This window comes from Bos taurus, chromosome 9 (assembly GCF_002263795.3).
Source record: "Bos taurus isolate L1 Dominette 01449 registration number 42190680 breed Hereford chromosome 9, ARS-UCD2.0, whole genome shotgun sequence".
Lineage (NCBI taxonomy): Eukaryota > Metazoa > Chordata > Mammalia > Artiodactyla > Bovidae > Bos > Bos taurus.
Genome location: NC_037336.1, coordinates 64,611,316 through 64,634,262, shown reverse-complemented (window position 1 = coordinate 64,634,262; position 22,947 = coordinate 64,611,316). Strand labels below are relative to the sequence as shown.

The 22,947-nt window shown below is 40.7% G+C and overlaps 1 long non-coding RNA gene across 1 annotated transcript in view; it reads left to right on the top strand.

The window, feature by feature from the left end:
- The first annotated feature begins 10,818 nt into the window (after positions 1–10,818).
- Positions 10,819–22,947, top strand: part of LOC132346116 (uncharacterized) — a 28,300-nt gene continuing 16,171 nt past the window's right edge. Inside the window, exons 1-3 of the long non-coding RNA XR_009495832.1 lie at positions 10,819–10,953; positions 13,158–13,317; positions 22,164–22,249. This is a non-coding gene — a long non-coding RNA (uncharacterized lncRNA). The remainder of the gene's footprint in view (positions 10,954–13,157; positions 13,318–22,163; positions 22,250–22,947) is intronic.

Sequence of the window (22,947 nt, the reverse complement as noted above, 5' to 3'; positions counted from 1 at the left end):
TAGAATAAATAAGCCAGGTAATAACAAGTGATGGTGAGGATGCAGCAAAATTGGAACACTCATATGCTGCTGGTAGAAATGCAAAATAGTATGTAGCCATTTTGTAAAACAGTCTGGCAGTTCCTTAAAAGAGTAAGCACAGAGTTACCACATGACCCAGCAACTCTACTCCTGGATATATATACCCAAGAGAAATGAAAATCCATGCCCACTCAGAACACTGTTTATGAATGTTTATACCAGCATTACTGATAATAGCCAAAAGGTGGAAATCACCCAAATATTCGTCAACTGATGAATAGGTAAATAAAATGTGGCATATCCATACACTGGAATGTTATTTGGTCATAAAAAGGAATGAAATATTGATACATACCACAACAAGAATGAGCCTTAAAACATTATGCCAAATGAAAGAAACCATACAAAAATCAACTGTCTTTCTATACAGTAACAACAAACTGTCTGAAAAAGAAATAATGAAAACTATCCCAAATGTATAGCATCAAAAACAAGAAAATACTTAGGAATAAATTAAAATTGGTGGAAGATCTGTATGCTGAAAACTATAAGACAGTGATGAAAGAAATTGAAGAAGACATAAATGGAAAGATATCCCGTGTTTATGGATTGGAAGAATTAATATTGCTAAAATGATCACACTACCCAAAATCATCTATAGATTCAATGCAATCTCCATCAAAATTCTAATGATACTTTTCACAGAAATAAAAAAATCCTAAAATTTGTATGGAACCATAAAAGACCCCCAAAAGCCAAACAATCTTGAGAAAGAAGAACATAGCTGAAAGCATCACATTTCTTGATTTCAAACTATATTACAGAGCTGTAGTATTCAAAACAGTATGGTAGCGGCAAAAACAGGCAGACAGACAAATGGAACACTATCAAGAGCCCAGAAATAAATCCTCACACAAAGAGTCAACTAATATTTGACAAGAGAGCTAAGAATATCCAGTGGAGAAATTACAGTCTCTTTAATAAATGGTGTTGAGAAAACTGGATTTGCAAAAAATAAATGAAATTGGACTCCTATCTTACACTGCTCACAAAAAAAAATTAACTAACATTGAATCAAAGACTTAAAACTACTAGAAGAAAACGTTGTAAAAACGCCTTGACATTGCTCTTGGCCATGGTTTTTTGTATATGACACAAAAAGGATTTTTTGTTGTTGCAGAAGTAGCAAAAGCAAAAATTAATAAGTGGGATTACATCAAACTAAAAAGTTTCCACATAGCAAAAGAAACAATAAAATGAAAAGGCAAACTATGTGATGACAGAAAATATTTACAAACCAAATATATAATAAGGGGTTAATATACAAACTATATAAGGAAGTTATACGATTCACCAAAAAATCCAAATAATGGTGAAAGGACCTAAACAGACATTTTCCCCAAAGAAAAGTGAAGTGAAAGTTAAGTCGCTCAGTCGTCTTCAACTCTTAGTGACCCCCATGGACTACAGCCTACCAGGCCCTCCGTCCATAGGATTTTCCAGGCAAGAGTACTGGAGTGGGGTGCCATTGCCTTCTCCGTTAACAGCGGCTAGGCATATTATATTTACTTGGAGCTGGTATACTTGGTGACAGCCTTAGTGCCCTCGGACATGGCGTGCTTGGCCAGCTCCCCAGGTAGCAGCAAGTGCACAGCAGTCTGGATCTCCCTGGATGTGACAGTTGAGCGCTTGTTGTAACGCGCCAGGTGTGATGCCTCGCCAGTGATGTGCTCAAAAATGTCATTGACAAAGGAGTTCATGATTCCCATGGCCTTGCACAAGATGCTGGTGTCCAGATGGACTTGCTTCCCCAAAGAATACAAATGTCTAATAAGTAACTGAAGAGGTGCTCAACACCACTAATCATCAGGTAAATGTAAATCAAAATCACAATGAGATATCACCTCACATCTATTAGAATGGCTCTTATCAGGAAGACAAGAGATAAGTATTGGAGGCGATGTGGAAAAAAGGGAACTCTTTGTACCATTCTTGGGAGTGTAAATTAGTGGAGCCACTGTGGAAAACATTATGGAGGGTCCTCAAAAAAGTTAAAAATAAAACTACCATATAATACAACAGTATCACCTCTGAGTGTCTATCCAGAGGAAATGAAATCAATACCTCAAACAGATATTTGCACTTCCATGTTCATTGTAGGGTATCCATCATAGCCGAGACGTGGAAACAATGTGTCAGCAGAGGAATGGATACAGAGGATGTGATGTGATACACACACACACACACACACACACACACACACACACACACACACTGTAATATTATTCAGCCTATAAAAGAAGGAAATTCTGTCATTTGTGACAATGTGCATATATACCTTGATGGCTTATGCTGAGTGAAATAAGTCAGAGAAGGACATATATGGTATGATCTCACTTGTACATGGAATCTAAGTGATCCATATTCATAGAAACAAGGAGTAGATTGGCGGTTGCAAGAGCAGTGTTTATTACTGAAATTTCTGGGAACAAACCTTAAATATTTAACAATGGGGCATGTAATTAAATTAGGGTACACAAATATCGGCCACCTCATGCGAAGAGTTGACTCATTGGAAAAGACTCTGATGCTGGGAGGGATTGGGGGCAGGAGGAGAAGGGGATGACAGAGGATGAGATGGCTGGATGGCATCACTGACTTGATGGACCTGAGTCTGAGTGAACTCCGGGAGTTGGTGATGGACAGGGAGGCCTGGTGTGCTGCGATTCATGGGGTTGCAAAGAGTCGGACATGACTGAGCGACTGATCTGATCTGATTAAATGAAAAGTGTAATGGGTATTTAGCAACATGAACAGATTATCATAATGGCATATTACAGAAAACAAATAAGCAAACTTCAGAAACAAAATCCCTACCAGAATACAAATTTAAATCAACTACCTAAAATTATTACATGTACAGGAACATGGGTTAGGGGAAGACATAGAAAAATTGAAATTTTGATTTGTTGACAGGAACTGTAGGTAAATATTTTTATTTTCTTTAAATTTTAATATAATGGGCAGAAAATAAGAGCTGTATGGTACCATGGAGGAAAAGTGCTATCAGTTTCACTCACCAAAACTGGTTTTTATGGCAATGGATGAAGTAAAATAGGAATTGAGAAAACATTAGATAAATTATTGTAGGTGTCTGATACGGTTTACCAAATGTTAATTTAAATTAAAATTTTTCCAAAAAAATGTTCAAGGCATTTTAGGAAAATTTTACTTTACTGTTGACCTCTTTACCCAATTTGGGAAAGGAATTGCTGTAGGAGATGCCATTCTACCTTTGTGTCCCCAGAGGTGGATACATAAGAACTACATGCTGAAATGAGACTTTCTCACGTAAGATCAGAGGAAGATAGTACATAAAAACCGAGGAAGTGGATAAACCCATGCATGAATGCTGAGCCCATCAAGCTGGGAGATGAGGACCAAAGGGCTGTAAAACCAAAGGTTCCAAAGTTGGATATGGAACCAGAAGTAAGAATAAGTACAAGAAAGCCAGAAACAGACATTCTACTGTTTCATAGTAATCTGAGATGATTTTTAAATTTTCATGCTACTTAATGTGTAGGAAGCTGGAAAGAATATCACTCTCAGACGTACAGCAGAAACAATGACAATAGCAAACAGCCAGATGATTTGAAAAATCATGATTTTTCATGAAACCATGAGAAAGCTGAGATCACCGGGCAACCAACTAATCCAAAATCTAAGGTAACACAGGAACCTCCAAGGAGAGACAAAACAGGAGCAATTAGGGTGTACCTTGGGCTGATGGAACCAGCCATTGCAAAACTAGTAGGAAAAATTCTACTAAAAATGTTCACAAATTGCATAAAGCCAAATAGAGGCCAGAATGAGAATACAGAATTCTGGAAAGCAGGAGACAAAAGGGGAAACAGCACCATTTTCAGGCTCTTGTCCATAGATCTCAGAGTAGTCACCAAAAACAGTAGGGGTAGGGTGAGAGTACCATCCTAGGATCTGGGAGAGGGGGAAAGCATCCATGATAAGAAGGTCATGAAATCCAGCCCAAGTCCTTCTCTCCTATTTGTTCCCATAAGGAACAAAATTCCTAAGCTGCTGGGGAAAGGCCAGTGACCCCTATGGGCACTTAGAATTTTGGTGAAGACATGGCAGCTGGTGGCAAGGACCTGAGAAATATTCTTTACCTCTGAGGGAAGAACAAGAACACTCCTGATCCTAGATCATTAGAGGTCTTCTACAGCTGGGGATAGGGCAGGATCACAAGAGGAACCCCACCAGTACAACCTAGGGAAACAATTCCTGCCTAAAACTAAAGCTTAATAAGAGCAACAGAAAAGCATTCTTCCTCCTCTTCCCAAAACAGAGACTAAGAATCTTAAAGCAATAGCTATTAGCAGTTGACTACTGGGAGGTGGGCTGGAATATGCTGAGAGACCTATCTGATGCACAAGAACAAAGGAAGACCTAAAGGTGAGGTGCAGGAAATAGTGAGGAAAACCCTCTGACGTGCCAACCACCACAATAAAATCAAAGTAATTCTATGGGAATTTGAAAATATGATGCACTGAAAATAGCATCAGCATTCCATGGACCCATTTAAATTTCTGACTAGATTGACTCAAACTCCCTTCCCTCATACTAGAGACCCAGAAGAAGAAATGGTATGAATAATTCCATACATAAAATCTATTTATCTCAGTCTCTACGGTACAAGATACTCAACTTTCAATAAAAAATTATAAGGCATACAAGGAAGCAAGAAAAGATATAACAACTTCAAGAGACAAAGCAATGAATAGACTAGACAGATATAGCACAAGTATTGGAACTTTCAGACAGGAAATTTGAAATATATATTATTAATATGTCAAAGGATCTCATGGAAAAGGTAGTCAGTATGCACAATTGGATGAGTAATACCAGATGAGACATAGAAACTGTAGGAGAGAATCAAATGCTAGGAAAAGTCACTTTAATGAGATGAAAAATGCCTACCATGCCTATTGAGTCATCAGTAGAATCAGTATATCCAAGGGAGGAATCAGTATACTTAATGATAAGTTGATAAAAATTGCCCAAATTGAAAAAATAGGAGAAAGAAGAGAGGAAGGGGGAGCAGAACAGAAACTCAAGATCTGTGGAACAGTATCAAAAGTCTAACATGTAATTGGGATACAGGAAGAAGAGGAAGACATGGGGCAGAAGAAATATTTATAGAAATAATGGCCAAGAATTTTCCAGAATTAACCATTTTCAAATCAACAGGTCAAAGAAGCTCACATGTATCAGTAGGATAAAACAAACATATAAAACACCCAGATATAAACAGTTTATCTTCAAACGACAGGAAACCAAGGACAAAAAGAAAATCTTGTAGGCAGCCAGAGAAACCAAAAACAAATGAGGAACAAATCTAAGAATAATAACAGATTTCTGATGAGAAACTGTAAAAAAAAAAACAAGACAAAAGAGCCACATCTTTAAAATTCTTGAATGTTCCACGCAGATATGGTCCAATAGAACCCATAGAAGGTCTGGCTTCCCAGATAGTGGAAAGGAGGGGCCTGGTAATATATCAGGAAGTGCTAGGAAGTTAACATATTTGGGGGCAGTATTTGACCAACAGAAGGCAAAAAAATAGAAATGAACCAGCAAATTGCTCACTTTTCTGCTGCCAACCTCCCAACAACAGGTTGTTCCAAGTTGTTAGGGTTCTATGTGAGTTCTCTGGAGAAATACTATGTGACCAGTTTCCAACCTGTGGTTTTTTTTTAGAAGTTGTTATGAATTGGATTTGCTTTCTTTTTTCTGTGCCTGTTTCCTTCTTCCCTTTCTCTTGTTTCACTGAGATTATACCTTCCAAAAAGCGAGTAGCATATTCACTTTGCTTCAGGATCTGTTTTAGTGTAGAGAAAGTGCCTTACATACTGATGTTTGTAAGAATTACCTGGGGAATTCAATAAAATGCAGATTCTGATTCAATACTCTTGGGTTGGGCCTCAGAGTCTGCATTTCTAACCAGCTCCCAAGTGATGCCAGTGCTGCTGGTCCATGGATCATGTTTTGAGTCACATAGCTGTAGAATATATAGAATAAAGTAACTGGTATGAGAAGGGTTGTAGTAATACTCCCTGGTATGCCATGGCATTGCAATTATTAAAGCTTTTGCTCTTGTTAATTGAGTTGAAGTACAGGTGAATGACATGGTATAAGAACATGGTGTCTTCTGTGCTTGAACATTATGGGGATGATGATAATTATAAGGATTATGTTGTTGGGTGGCTGCTTTTGACATCATCAGAAGCCTTGCAAAAAAAAAAAAATTATAGGCTGTAGACAGTTGTTAACCTGTCTCATGCTATAAGAGTCAAAGGACCTTATGGCATCTTAGTAAAACTTTCATCTCCTGTGAGAATGACTAGGCTAAAATTCAAGCCTTTCATCTGAATATAAGGGTGGTAAGTCTGCAAAAAAAACCTAAATGTGCAGCCTCAGCAGTTCTACATCTAACTCATGACTCTGCTAGGGAAAGAGTGGGGATCCTAAAAATTAGGATGAGGACATTTGCATGCATGAGTTTGAGAATTATTACCCCCCAAATTATCTTGAATTCTCTGTCCATGAGAAGCAAGTCCGTCCTTCTTGCAGAGGCCAGGAGCTTCTGCTTATCTAGAGAGTACTCAACTACTTCACTTTAATTTGGTGCCTCAGAAGATGATGCTGGTTTTCATCAAGGTCTGCCCCACCGCATATTTTATTGTCCAGATAATAACTGGGGTCAGATTTTAGCACAGCCTGAACAGGGAAGTACAAGGCTGCTTCAAGAAAAGGCATTTACATACAAAATAGTAGTACCAGCATACGCATATACACACATATAAGTAGAAACATAGGAATACATTGGGGTATTGAGGGGGCTGACTAGGGGAAGGTGTAATATATGAGTGGGTAAGAGATAGTACATCATCATGGGGATCTCATACATGACTCAGGATTCGGTGTTCTGGAAGGATGTCTATTTCTGGTCTTAATTTGCTGAGATGAGTCCTTGAAGCTTGAACGTAGCCATGGCCTATAGAAGTGGAGGGCTTCCCTGGTGGCTTAGTGGTAAAAAAACAAAACAAAACAAAACAAAAAAAACCACCTGCCAGTGTAGGAGACATGGGTTGAGTTCCTAGGTCAGGAAGATCACCTGGAGAAGGAAATGACAACCCACTCCAGTATTCTTGCCTGGGAAATCCCATGGACAGAGGAGCCTGGAGGGCTACAGTTCCTGACCCAGGGATTGAACCCAGGTCTCCTGCATTGCAGTGGATTCTGTACCATTTAAACCACCAGGGAAGCCCTGATACTGAGAGGAGACCTGAAATACCATGCTGGTCCTCTGGGTAGAGCAGGGGTTTATGGAGATCAGATGCTACATGGACTTTCAGCCCAAGTTTTTCTCACTGTGAGTTCAGTGGCTTAATAGATCCACTCTATACTTCAAATATATACATAGCAGCTGATAGAATTCTTTCATAGAAGGTTTATGGAGATCAGATACTACATGGACTTTCAGCCCAAGTTTTTCTCACTGTGAGTTCAGTGGCTTAATAGATCCACTCTATACTTCAAATATATACATAGCAGCTGATAGAATTCTTTCATAGAAGGATCAGTTGAAAGCTCCTGAAATTAACCCCCAACTCTTCCTGGCCAGGAGAAGCATAGTAGAAGTGATATAACCTCTGATATAACAAATGATGTAAGAGGTATTGAAAAAATTAGCACCACTATCACACAGTTAAAAGATGCAAAATGGTCTTCATCAGGTTCCCATTAATTTACCTACCTAGACCTCCAGAAAACCCAGATTGATCACAACTGATGAATAAGGACTGCAGTAAACTTAGTGGCAGTGGTAAGGGGCCATTGGTAGCTTCACCCTCAGCTGCCATGGCATCAATAAGACTCTGACGCAATTTAGGGGAATTCTTCCCTTATCTCTGGCCACAAAAAGGATGGAAAGAGTTTTTTCATTCATATAACAGGGATAGCATTATGCCTCCCCTGTCTCCTTTCATAGATATCAGACCTGCATGGTACCCTTTCATTGCCTATTCCTGTTCCTTTCCCTTTGTCAGTCACAGAAAATTTCCCTGATGAATAATTTATACAAACAATTGTATTTTGGAGGGATAGTAGTTTGGATAATCCAAACTAACATAAGGTGGAGGTAAGATTGATTTTATTGCCATCATTTGCATCTATCCATTTATGGAATTTCAGATGATCTGCTCCCTGCAATGTTAGGCTCTGTCAAGTTGTATTCCTCGGAAGGGTGGGGTACTTCTTCCAGGAGACGAAGTAAGATCCGCTGAACTGGAAGTTGTGATTACCACTTGGCCATTTTGTATTAAGCATCAACCAACAAAATAAACCAACAAAGTAAACCAACAAAGTATGAGATAATTAACCCTAATTACCATGAAGAACATGTATGGAGACTACAAAATTGAGGGTCTAGAAAAATTATATCTTATACCCAAGGAAATCACTGGATTATCTATTGGTATTTCTGTGGCCAGGGATAAGTGTGAATGGGCAATCCATCAACCCTGGTAAGACAACTTAGGGTGTAGACTCCTTGGGAATGATTATCAGCATAATTCCACTGAGTTAGTACAGTGCTTCCCAGGTAGTTCAGGGGTAAAGAATCCACCCGCCAACACAGGAGACTCAGAAGATGTGGGTCCAATCCCTGGGTCAGGATGATCCCCTGGAGAAGGAAGTGGCAACCCACTCCAGGATTCTTGCCTCAAAAATCTCATGGGTAGAGGAGTCTGGCAGGCTACAGTCCTTGGGATGGCAGAGTCGGACTTGACTTGGGTGACTGAGCAAGCAAGTATAATGCTGGCCAAGGGAGAGGGAAGTCTGGAATGAGAAAGAGAAGGGAGATGATCAGTATTAACTCTAGCTCCAAGAGCAACTGCTGCATCATCAGTGATTATAGCTTAGGTTGAAAATCCTGTTGAAATCTACCTGCTGCTGCTGCTGCTAAGTCACTTCAGTCGTGTCCGACTCTGTGTGACCCCATAGATGGCAGCCCACCAGGCTCCCCCGTCCCTGGGATTCTCCAGGCAAGAACACTGGAGTGGGTTGCCATTTCCTTCTCCAATACATGAAAGTGAAAAGTGAAAGTGAAATCGCTCAGTCATGTCGACTCGTAGCGACCCCATGGACTGCAGCCCACCAGGCTCCTCCGTCCATGGGATTTTCCAGGCAAGAGTACTGGAGTGGGGTGCCATTGCCTTCTCCGGAAGTCTACCTAGGAGATTATAACTGGGTGTTAGTTTCAAGAATGAGACATAACAACTTTTCTCAGACAGGAAGTGAGGACATCCTGTTCATGTATGAGATTTGGTTATAGTGAAGAGTGAAAACAAATCTGAGAGGTGCATGGGGTGAGTTGTAATAGACCAATATTGCCTCGGTCCCTATTTCCACAATATTTTCTATCCCCTGGGTCTCAGGTGTCACCTGGCTTCCCAGCCTGAGCAGCCACAGTGATAGCTCCCACAGATTCTGCAGTTCACTTTATATTCTAATACCACTGATGGTCTCAGCTTCCCCTGAAGGGTGAGCACTGTTCTGAGATTGTTCCAAACAGCCTCTTTGGAAAAATCCCACATGCCTGACAACCAGCTATGCTCTCTTCAGAAACTGGCCAATCTGGGTAATGCACTATTTAGTGTGGGCTTCCTCTTTTTCCCTACCTTATTTCCCACTTCTTCCCTGGCACTGCACTTGCTAATAGAATATTGGCACATAATCTGTCTCAGATTTTGTCTTCCTGGGAACCAAGCAAGGGTAGCCATATATAATAGGAAGACTTTTAAGTTGTATCTTAATTGTTTTCCTGTTTCTCTTCCATTTTTGATTTCTCTTCCATTTCCTTGAGCAAATATATCTTAAATCAAGGTTCAAGAAACTTACTTTGTGAAAGAGCTAGATGTTAAATATTTTTTGGCTTTGTAGTCCATATGGTCTCTGTTGCAACTGCTCAACTCCGCTCCTGTAGAGAGAAAGCAATCACAGTAAAACATAAGTGAAGGAGCGTGGCTGTATTCCAATAAAACTTTATTTACAGAAGCAAGCTATAGGCTGGATTTTGAACACAGGCCTTAGTTTGCTCACACCTGTATTAAATTAAAAGTACCATGATGTGATGGCAAGAGCTTGAGTTTTGTAGGAAAGTAGATCTGGATTTGATTCCCAGTCCTACTGTTAATACTTACCAGGCTTCCCTGGAGGCTCAGTGGTAAAGAATCTGCTTGCCAGTGCAGGAGATGCAGGTTTGATTCCAGAGTCAGGAAGATCCCCTGGAGAAGAAAATGGCAACCCACTCCAATATTCTTGCCTGGAAAATCCCATGGACAGAGAAGCCTGGTGAGTTACAGTACATGAGGTCACAGAAGAGTTGGACACGACTTAGTAACTAAAACAAGAGCCTACTACTTACTACTATAATTGTGCAAGTTAATTTCTCTGAGCCTCAACTTTCTCATTTATTCAAGTGGGCTTTGTAACATTTCACATTTTTGTAGTAATTACCTGAGATAATAAGATATATTTGACACAGTGTAAATGCTCCATAAATCAAAGCAATTGTCTTATTTTATTTTTTCTGAACAGCAGTTTGCATATACCCCAGAACATCTTAAGTATTCAATAAATGCTGGTTAAAGAAGAAAAAGATACAAAATCAGCAAACTGCATTCTTCTCATGACAGGTTTCTTATGTAACCTTTCCTAACATCTTTTCTGTCCTTCATATAAATGCATAGATTATCTGTGTGTAAGCTGTGTGAAAGTGAGTGAAGTCACTCAGTCGTGCCCGACTCTTTGCAACACCATGCACCAAGCTCCTCCGTCCATGGGATTTTCAAGGTAAGAAGTACTGGAGTGGGTTGCCATTTCCTTCTCCAGGGAATCTTCCCAACCCTGGGACTGAACCCAGCTCTCACATTGTAGACAGACGCTTTACCACCTAAGCCACCAGGGAAGTGTACGGTATTTCTAATAGGAAATCACTGAATTGGGATTTTGGCCATTAATCAGTCTCATGACTTTTAGTTATATGAGTTTTCCACAAGTCTAATCACTAGAGAAGATCACTGATGTTGCCACTTGAAGCTTTACAGATCAAATACATTGGAATATAGGGGATTTCCCTGATGGTTCAGTGGCTGAGACTTTGCCTTCTAGTGCAAGGGGTGCAGGTTTAGTCCCTGTCAGGGAACTAAGATCCCATATGCCTCACAGCCAGAAAACAACATTACAACAAGCTCAATAAAGACTTCTAAAATGATCCAAAAAACAAAAAAAAGGAATATGAAGGCTGCCTGAAGATATTTCGTCTTCTCTAAGTTTGAGAGAGCCTGGGCTATTTTCGAGGCATGTGGTATATAAACCAATAAAGAAGTGCCAAATGGAGCTAAAATTGTGTGGTATATTTTAAATGTTTACATGAAGTAAAGTAGAGCTTTTAACCCTCAGAATAGAATGTATTATATTCCTTTTTGATTGTAGACTGTCAGAGGTCTGAACAGAAGGCACATCATGATTGTGGGACTGAGGCAAATGGACCTCGGGGTTCGACTTCTCTGAGCCTGACCCTGCTCAACTCATAAGACTTCTAACTTGTTGGCACTTTAAAGCATTTTTCAACAACTGTTTTATGCTTCTGAGAAGTAGTTCTACACTTCCATAAAGCACACCTGGAAATATCAGTACATTTTGGATAATAGCTTTCATATTTCAAAATTAAATCTGATAACTTACTCAGTGTGGAATGAGAAAAACAGATGCTCAGCCAGAAGAAATTCTATAAAATTCAGTTTAGATTGATACACCTAAAGCCATGCATAGGTAATAAGTAGTATCATCCAACTTGGGGGAATATGTTTTGGAACTAAATGCTACTTTTTATTAAGTTTAGAGAAATGATACGTATATATATAGGATGCATTAAAAGTATATATCAGTGGGAGTTTTTTTATTATGGGTTGGTATAAATTATCCTTGGAGTCCTCTAGAACTAAAATGCTTTGCAATAATCTTTATGAGTGTGCCCATGGCCACAAAATTGTGTAATAAAGATCATAGTGGGATCATACGCACAGCATTTTGTTGTAGACATGGGGTTCAGAATGTGTCTCCCATGTGGCTTTATACAGTTGACATCCTTCTGGCTGTCAGAATTCTATTTCTATCGACTACTATTTATAGAGCTGCATATTGTGGCAGGCCTCTACTATGAGCATTCACTTCAGACTCCTTAAGAATGATTACAAATGAACAAGAATGTTTCTTATTAGTCACTGCCACCTGAGTGGTGAGGAAGCAAAGAAGAACTTATTATTTGTGGAATGTTTTTGAATGGATATGGTATCATATTTTATTCTCACTCTGACCTGGTGAGATATGTATTATAACTCAATTGTGTAGATGAGAATCTACAGTCAAGTAGCTAGTAAATAGTCAAGATTTATTTTGGTATCAACTATGCTGAGATGTCTGGAAAGCCAACCATATTAATTGTACTATGATCATTTTATAAAAGGGACTTGAGCATCTGCAGATTTTGGTATTTGTAGGGCCTCCCAGAAGGGTGACTAAGTGGGCAGCTTTGATCCAGCTAAACTTAAGTGGTCATCGTATTGTTATTCCACAGCATCTGTTCTATGGAGTACAGTATCAGAGACTGGGATAGACATTTGTTTATGTCTTTCCTAATTCGTATACCCATGGTGTTTTCTGGAAACCTAGGTCAAATCTTCCGTGAGTAGCTGAGAGGTGTTTAGATTTCTTTTAATTATTTTTCAGTCTTTTCCCCTTTTAGCTATCCAAGGGCAAAAATCATGTCTTATAATGAGAAGAATGATATGATAAAAGGGGCTCAAGTTTTGCAGTTAAGCAGATTGTCCCACTTTATGGGCAATGAAACTGAGGAATGATAAGATGAAGTGACTAGTCTGCGATCACACTACTGTGAAGTGGTAGAGACTGGATGAGAATACACGTTAATTTAATTCAAAAGCTATATCCCCACTTCTTTTCCTCCCCCTCTCTCGCCAAACAACGATGTGAAGAATGGACCCACGATGGGGATGTTATTTGGTCCTAATGTACAGTTGGATCCTTTCTGCACTGGTCAAGACATACATCTGGATTTACTAATGTCTCACATTTACAAATGTCTCAGTTGTTACACTTCAAACCTGGGAAGACTAAATCAGACAGTTGAAGCAGGTAAAAGAGAGTAACCACCATATTATTTGCTCGTAGAGATGCTTGAAGGTTCAATCACTTATGTTAATTGTACTATAATGCATGGCTTTCTGTAAGTGGGACATTGCATCCTGGATGTAGCTTTGACTGCAGCAGCAGATGGTGAGATCAGGGTTGTGTGGTTTGAAAAGTAGTACAAGAACTGACCTGAGTTAGCTTCTGGTCAGGCTGAGCTACGACTGACCCTACTGCCATGTTCGAGCTGTCTTCTCTCTGGCACATGGCAGACTGTGGAACCTGGTAAGTTTAGTTCAGTTCAGTTGCTCAGTCATGTCCGACTCTTTGTAACCCCATGGACTGCAAGCACACTAGGCTTCCCTGTCCATCACCAACTCCTGGAGCTTGCTCAAACTCTTGTATGTTGAGTCAGTGATGCCATCCAACCATCTAATCCTCTGTTGTCCTCTTCTCCTCCTCCCTTCAGTTTTTCCCAGCATCAGGGTCTTTTCCAATGAGTCAGTTCTTCACATCAGGTGATCAAAGTGTTGGAGCTTCAGCTTCAGCATCAGTCCTTCCAATCAATATTCAGAATTGATTTCCTGTAGGATGGACTGGTTGGATCTCCTTGCAGTCCAAGGGACTCTCAAGAGTCTTCTCCAACACCACACTTCAAAAACATCAATTCTTAGGCGCTCAGCTTTCTTTATAGTCCCACTCTCACATCCATACATGACTACTAGGAAAACCATAGCTTTGACTAGATGGATCTTTGTTAGCAAAGTAATGTCTCTGCTTTTTAATATGCTGTCTAGGCTGGTGATAGCTTTTCTTCCAAGGAGCAAGCATCTTTTAATTTCATGACTGCAGTCACCAACTGCAGTGATTTTGGAGCCCAAGAAAATAAAGTCTGTAACTGTTCCCATCGTTTCCCCATCTATTTGCCATGAAGTGATGGGACCAGATGCCCTGATCTTAGTTTTTTGAATGTTGAGTTTCAAGCCAGCTTTTTCACTCTCCTCTTTCACTTTCATCAAAAGACTCTTTAGTTCCTCTTTGCTTTCTGCCATAAAGGTTGCATCATCTGCATATCTGAGGTTATTGATGTTTCTCCCAGCAATCTTAATTCCAGCTTGTGCTTCATCCAGCCTGGCATTTCGCATGATGTACTCTGCATATAAGTTAAATAAGAAGGATGACAGTATATAGCCTTGACATACTCCTTTCCCAATTTGGAACCAGTCCATTGTTCCATGTCTGGTTCTAACTGTTACTTCTTGACCTGCATAGAGATTTCTCAGGAGACAGGTCAGGTGGTCTGGTATTCTCATCTCTTTAAGAATTTTCCACAGTTTATTGTGATCCACACAGTCAAAGGCTTTGGCATAGTCAATAAAGCAGAAATAGATATTTTTCTGGAACTCTCTTGCTTTTTCTGTGATCCAGTAGATGTTAGCACATCCGTTGAATTCTCTCTGGCACATGGCAGACATAATTCTGTGGAACTTGGTAAAGTGATGCTTTAAGCTGAGAGTGAGGAACCACATTATCTAAAGGGACTATCAGCAGACTCATCACTCTATGGCAGCTGGGCCAGGTGCGGGGATTCAGTCATACCCATAGTCAGTAATTCTACTGTTGATAACTCACCTGACCTTCCATGGAGATGACTGTGCCAAGAATTTCATCCAGAATAGACTGAAAGCTGATGATTCAATCTGGTTACAGAGCACTGACCACAGAGACTGGTTCTTGCTGGGTGGTCTGGAGCAGGGTATTGTTCCAGTTCAAAAGGATAAATTGGAAATGTGCCTGCATACACATTCATGAAATAGTCTAATGTGTTCTGGAAGAAATCGCTCAGAGAGTACTGCTTTCTGAGGAACTGGTACACAATCCAAACATCAACACAGAATATTTAAATTTATTAAGTCATTTATTCATTCATTAAGCAAATATATATGGGCTGCCAGATGTGAGCCAGTCACTATTCTAAACAACTGAGGCCCAAAGATGAATGAGATGCAATCCCTGCCTTCAAGGAGCTCACAGCCCAGTGGGGAGACAGATATATTAATGGACAAGTATAAAGGTGAGAGATTATTGCAAATAAAAAACTGCAGGGGATATTACTGGAGCAGTAAGAAAGGACCTCTCAGTTAGCCTGGTGTGTGGATAGGGGTTTAAGGGAGACTTCCTGGAAAAGGTAACTCTTGTGTTGAGTTTTTAAATAGATGTTATAGTATATCTGACAAAATATAGGGTGAATAATAGTCCATGAAGAGGAACTTGGAGCAGTAAAGTACCATGCAGCCATGTGCCTTTTTGGAGAACATCATGAAGTTTATTGTTGATGGAACATATTTAGGATGATTATAATATATCCCAAAAGTTGTCTTCTTTGTCCAAAATCAGAGCCGTATTGCTCTCTCAAATTGTTCTAATTTGCTACGATCTATAGTTATCAATAACTTGAGTGATATATAAGAGTTCAAATGATGAAATTTGAGTGCCCAATAATCATTGCAACAAAATAACAATATGTGCTCTCTTTTTTGGAGAAGGCAATGGCACCCCACTCCAGTACTCTTGCCTGGAAAATCCCATGGGTGGAGGAGCCTGGTAGGCTACAATCCGTGGGGTCGCAGAGTCGGACACATCTGAGCGACTTCACTTTCTCTTTTCACTTTCATGCACTGGAGAAGGAAATGGCAACCCACTCCAGTGTTCTTGCCTGGAGAATCCCAGGGACGGGGGAGCCTGGTGGGCTGCCGTCTATGGGGTCGCACAGAGTCCGACATGACTGAAGCGACTTAGCAGCAGCAGCAGCAGCTCTCTTTCTACATAAAGATGCCTAAGGCTTAGTGGGATACGTCTGGTTTCTGCAAGTACCAGACTACCAAACTCAACAGAAATTTAACTGGGAACACCATCCTTGCATCTCTTAGGCTTTAATGGTGGCGCTAATCTTCACCTTTAATGGTGGCACTAATCTTCACCATCCCTCCTGAGATTATATTGTTTTTGATTTACTATCTTGGTTCTTTGAGACCAGAGCCATTTCAAAGGTTTCTATTTGGTCTTCTCCACTAGAATAGGTCTTAGTCCATAAGTTGAGGACCCAATGTGGGGGTTACTGTAACTGTTTAACATGTCAATTCCAATTATAAGGTAGGGAACTAAGGAAATGACCACTGGGAGTGTCTCTGTAGGCCAGACTTTAACCATAACTGAATTTATTACCTGTCATCTATAAGCCCTACTCTAACATGGAAAAGACTCTGATGCTGGGAGGGATTGGGGGCAGGAGGAGAAGGGGACGACAGAGGATGAGATGGCTGGATGGTGTCACAGACTCGATGGACATGAGTCTGAGTAAACTCCGGGAGTTGGTGATGGACAGGGAGGCCTGGCGTGCTGCGCGATTCATGGGGTCGCAAAGAGTCGGACACGACTGAGTGACTGCACTGAACTGAACATGGAAACGATGATGATTTAGGTTTCTGTGCTTGCTGTGCTCACTAAGTCATGTCTGACTCTTTGCGATCCCATGGACTGCAGCCCACTAGGCTCCTCTGTCCATGGGGATTCTCCAGACAAGAATACTGGAGTGGGTTGCCGTGCTCCCCTCCAGGGGCTCTGGACCTCTGGGATCTGTCAATTCAGACACTGAATAAACTAACCTTGATCTGTCTGGGGACTCCCCCTTCCTCAGTGTGTCTAGTCAGCTGAGTATATCACTGTACATCCCAGTGGGGAAGAACAAGGGAAGTCACTACAGTATGTTCTTATAGCAGTGTTGCTATGTTCTTTTTAGAGAGCCTTTTAAATCAGGTGATTCTGGATCAGAAAACTGAGCAAGGAATTGGTACCCTTTTTTCTGATTGTAGAAGTAAAGGAGAATGCTTATTGCCCAGTGGTCTGTTTGGCCCCTACAGGTGCCATGTTGTGTTAACCATCTCCACAATTCCCTGTTCTTCAAGACCTTTTGGCTACCCTCTGCTCTTGCATGTAATTATGGTAACTGGTGTCTGATGGGAAAGTACCCCCATCTAGGCTCTAATACTTTGGAGCTGAGTGTTACTGAGCTCAGTTCTGTGACTGCCTCCCCTACAGTCAGCCAAGCCTACAGAGAGGGTCCACCATGAATATCTACTGATGCTCATGCCCCTCCCACCATTGCCATTTTCATGGCCTTGGTGAATGATGCACTCTGTTCTCTGGGCTTCACTGTAGAACATAATCTTCTGGCCTGTTAATACATTCATTCCAGTATGCCTACTTCTTTTAGCCTCTTTATTTCTTCCTCTGCCATCAGCCAAGGCAACCCATGCACTTCCATTTATCTCAACATTGGCCATAAGCTTTTTTGAAGCATCTAAGAGCCACACTAGCAGTGAGTTTGTTGCATCAGTTGGGGTCCTTACCAAGATATTAAATATACTGGCTTGGACAGTAAATGTTTGCTCATTTAATCTTATATTCTGTATTTTTTTAATATACATTCTAGATACTCATATCAATCTGAGTCTAGTCAGGAAACAGAAACTATATTGTAATATGAACAAGAGATTTTTAGCATAAACAATGATTAAACCATACTATAGGAGAGTAACTATAAGGGTCTAGAAAGAACTCTAAAGTACCCGTTGGGTTGAGGAAGCATATCCGTGGAAGGAACAGCTTAGAAGGGAGGCTCCCCACTCCAAAGCTTCAGACCTTACTGGGGTAGGTGTGGTTGCAGTTGATGGTTGAGATGTTTGCTGGGTTTCTTGGGTCAAATGTGGTCTGCTGTTTTCAGGCAACAGAACATAACTCTTTGGAGTGTAGGTAAGCTGAAGCTGATAGGTAGGCATGAAAAAGAGCTGGGGTGCCATTTTCAGTGCAAGTCCCAGAGTTCACTAGAATTGACAATAGGAAGACTCCAGCGAGATGGTCACCAGGTCTAGGCAAGGGCTGTGGGGTCACCAATGGAAGCTGTTAGCTCCATGTACACTCTTGTACAGCCATGAGAACTCCCATGCAACAGCAGTACCACTCCCTATTTCTTCCTAACAAGACAGAGCTCTCTTCCTCACATGTGAAGACATTCTCCCCCTCCCCCATCTAAGAACATACACCATTCCAACAGTCTGACAGGGCTCTGTAGAACCAACATCTTGAGGGACACCCATCCAGATGACATCATGCCATATTTCAGGGGCTCAGGTTTTTCCCAGGCATGGTCCTTAGCATAACAAACTTGCCTTAAGTGAGCATTTGGGCATCTATGGAACACTGAAACATACCTATCAAATCTCTAGGATATTGCTCTGCTGTATCCTAGACAAGGACGTCTCAGTGAGCTCCCAAAGATATGCTCTGGATCTCACACTCAGCTTTCTTTTTTTTTTCAAATTTTTATTTTGTATTGGGGTTTAGCCAATTAACAATGCTGTGATAGTTTCAGGTGAACAGTGAAGGGACTCAGCCATACATATACATGTATCCATTCTCTCTCAATCTGCCCTCCCATCCAAGCTGCCACATAACATTGAGCAGAATTCTCTGTGCTATACATTAGGTCCTTGATGTTTACCAGTTTTAAATATAACTGTACATGTCCATCCCAAACTCTCTAACTATCCCTACCCCACCCCCATCCTTCTCCCCAGCAACCATAAATTCTTTCTGTAAGTCTGTTTCACACTCAGCATTTATCTGCCTGTTAATGATCAAAAGTTTCTCATCATCTCTGTAGGGCATCAAAACAACTTAGAAATAAGTAGTCATGTCCACTATCCTTGTATTGATGGCTATTTTTACTTCATATCTTTTGAATGGATTCACCCTGAGTACGGCAGAGACTACCACAACGTTGTAAAGCAGTTCTCCTCCAATTAAAAAAAAAATGTCTGGATTGTTTAATCTACAATGATATTTCCTTCATCCCAGACATTTTCCCAGGTAACCACCCATGAAATCTCCAGCAACTGAGCTGCCAACTTGTGTCAGAAACTATCTATGCTCCACTTACCATTTAGGAGGGCATCCTTCTTGCCTTTCTCTGATGATGCCCTATTCCTATCTTTCCACTATTTCTCAGACCATCTCCTGTGCACTCGCATCAATTCATGCTTACTTAGAAGTAGGTACCAAGATGGAATTAGACATGTAAGAGATTTATTGGGAGAAGGAACTGGAGAAGGTGGGAAGAGGCTTAAAGCCACATGTAGGTCTGACATAATGTGAAATGTGAGAGAGAAAGTGGATGACCAAGAGCAGTCGAGGTTTGGATGGATATACAATTTCAAAAACGGTGTATCCAGGCTAATGAGGAGTCCTCAGATAATACCACCTATTGGAGAATCCCCACATCTTGCCAGATTGGGCCTGCCTGAGAGCCTCTGCCATGCTCAGGCATTGCCTGAGAGTGGCCTCGGTGTGCAAATGGTCCAGAGGGGCAGCAGAGGGAGGAGAGGCACCAATCAATTATTCTAACAGCAGTAAAGTTGAACAGTCATTTTCATTGCTTCTTTGGTGAGTCTGCACTGCAAAGCAACCTGCAGCACTCATCAAGGAGGTAGTTGATGGGTCAGGGAACTGAGAGCTTGAGGAGACAGCAGCTTTTTGAAGGCATGTATGTAGAAGACATAATAGAGAAGGGGCTGATGTTTGGCAGGGTCGAGGACTGGTGGTATCCTGACTTACCCCAGCAGAGCTGGAGGCAGGCTATGAGCTGCATCAGATTTGAGTGGTAGTTCATGAGCCATCAAAGGTGCTGTGAGGGCCTCGTACCATCAAAGTCTGGGTGTCACCAATGGAGTTGTTACTTTTAAACAGTGATAGAGAAACAGAAAGGCAGAATGGGAGAAGTAATTTAAAGTTCATTGGTTGGAATAAGATATACCTGAATCTGCATTGCAGTGTCCTTACTAGTAAAATAATAGTGTTGGTCTCAGAGGAATGTGATGATGAGGATCAAGTAAGAAAATCTACATAAAGCTCTTTGCACCAAACAAGACACATTGCACTCATTAGATTTCCACTGTAAAAAATATTCAACAGCTAATCAAAGACCAGAATCACAAAAGTTAAACAGGGAAGTGATAAGGATAAGCAGAGTGGATAGAATAATTCATTGATCATATTCTGTTGCTAGCAGGTTTTTTCCTGAAGATGGACTGTTCAGCATCTTTTGGTTCAAAAGAGTTCTTCAAACCCAGTAACTTAATTTATAGGGACACAGCAGTGAACAAGCTGATTAAAATCTCTGTGTTAATGAGCTTACATTCCAGGGGGAGCAGGCTGGGTATACCCATATTTCTGCTGAAATCCTCTCTGTCTGCATTCAAGGAGCTCTCCCAGAAAACTAAGAACTCAGCTGGGGGGAGGGGGTGCTGTAGATGGATTTCAAGAAGGGTTGTTGTCATTCAGTTGCTAAGTCATGTCCGGACTATTTCAGACCCCATGGACTGCAGCATACCAAGCTTCCCTGTCCTCCATTATCTCCCAAAGTTTGCTCAAACTCCTTGAGTTAGTGATGCCATCCAACCATCTCATCTTCTGTCACCCACTTCTCCTCCTTTTCTCAGTCTTTTCCAGCATCAGAATCCTTTCCAGTGAGTTAGCTCTTCGAATCAGGTGGCTAAAGTATTGGAGCTTCAGTTTCAGCATCCAGTCCTTCCAATTAATATTCAGATTGATTTCCTTTAGGATTGACTGGTTTGATCTCCTTGTTTTCCAAGGAACTCTGAAGAGTCTTCTCCATCACTATAATTAGGAAGTATCAATTCTTTGGTGCTCAGCCTTCTTTATGGTCCAACTCTCACATCCCTACATGACCACTGGAAAAACCATAGCTTTGGCTCTATGAATCCTTGTCCCTAATGGCTCAGATGGTAAAAAAAAAAAAAAAAAAAAAAAATCTGTCTGCAATGCAGGAAGCCCAGGTTTGATCCCTGGGTCAGAAAGATCCCCTGGAGAAGGGAATGGCAACCCACTCCAGTATTCTTGCCTGGAGAATTCCATGGACAGAGGAGCCTGGTAGGTTACAGTCCATGGGGTCAAAAAGAGTCAGACTTCAAGAAGGGTAGGGGAGAGAAGAATCCTCTTGCAACCCCCACTGGTTTCTTTATGGGAATTTCTTCCTTCTCAGTACACAGTATAGTGGTTAAGTACAGGAACGTGACCCATGTTTACATTTTGCCTTCATTCAACATTGAGTAGTTGTATGTCCTGGGTATGTTACTGTGCTGCCTAGATGTCATTTGTCTCTCCAAATCTGTTCTCCAGTCTTCTCCACCCGGCTCTGTATTTAGGAGGCCAGCCTTTAGAGACTGCATCACCAAGTTCCCTTATCCTGTGGTTTCTAGTTGAGGCTGCCAATGTGATATAGTTCAGGAGATCAAAAAGAGGGAAGACAGGTCAGGGTATTGATTATCCCAGCCACCTGCCCGTCAGGCCAACTTGGCAGTGGCTGTGTCCTTCTACCAAAAGCTGTTGGCTGTTCTTACAGTGTTCCAGTCTGGGATAGTAAGAACTTTCTGATGGGATTAGCCTTTCACCATTGCTTGTTGGTTTCCCCTAATCTTACCAACAACTTTGTAAATAGTCACTTCATTAAACCCTCCTTATTTACCTCTTTTGGAGGTGGTGTTTATTCCCTGCTGGGGTGGATCTCAACAGGTATAATTGTTTTCATTTATAAATCTTTTCCCTCACTTATAAAACAGATAATAAGAGCATTTATGTCATAGAGTCTTAGTGATGGTTAAATGAGGTAACGTAGATAAAATTCTTAGCATGGTGCCTACAGCATAGTAAATGTTCAGTGAATGTTAGCTGTCACTCTTGGTACTATTATCATTATGATTATAATTTGTATTCAGGTCCTGGACATTGGGACTGAGATAAGAATTCTGAGAACTGGGCTTTCATCCAAAACCTGCACTCAAGTCAGGATACTTGGCAACATGTAAGTGCAACCAAAGATTGGGTCCCTTTAGACCATTGCATGATAAATCCACTTTGCCAGCATACAACTCACAGCAGGATAGTTCTGATAATCATTATTTCTGAGTGCATTTAAAGGCCAAATATTAGTGCCATTACAGTTTACATTTCCCTTGATGCAAATTAAACTAATTTAGAGAAGGAATTCTTAATCAGTAGCTTGAGGTAGAGGAAAAAACCTCTAAGCACCTCAAAAGACATTACTACAACTTAGAAAAGCAAGGCTTATCTCATCCTAAATGCTTTATAATTCCTGAATATATATTACAATGAAAATAAAGCAATACCTAAAAGAAATGCTGTAATTTATCCATATTATCTGTGCAATCATTCTAATGGCCTCATCATAGTTTGGATCAGTTAGCATATTTTGTCATAGAGGAGATAATAGTCCTAATGAGTTTGGGTTGTAGATTTATCTCCATGTAGATTTATTTCCTCATACTCCGATATCCCAATTTATAAATGAATGGTCGTGATCACAAGAAGGATGGAGAGGTAGTGGGGGACGGTTTGGTACCTATTTAATTTGCACAAGTGGAAGAAAACTCCAAGTCCATGTTTTTCTGGTAATGAGTAAATAATAATATTTTTCTGTGCAACAGTCTAATTTTTTGGTATGTGAATAGAATAGATTTCCATGTAAAGAAAGAACAATGC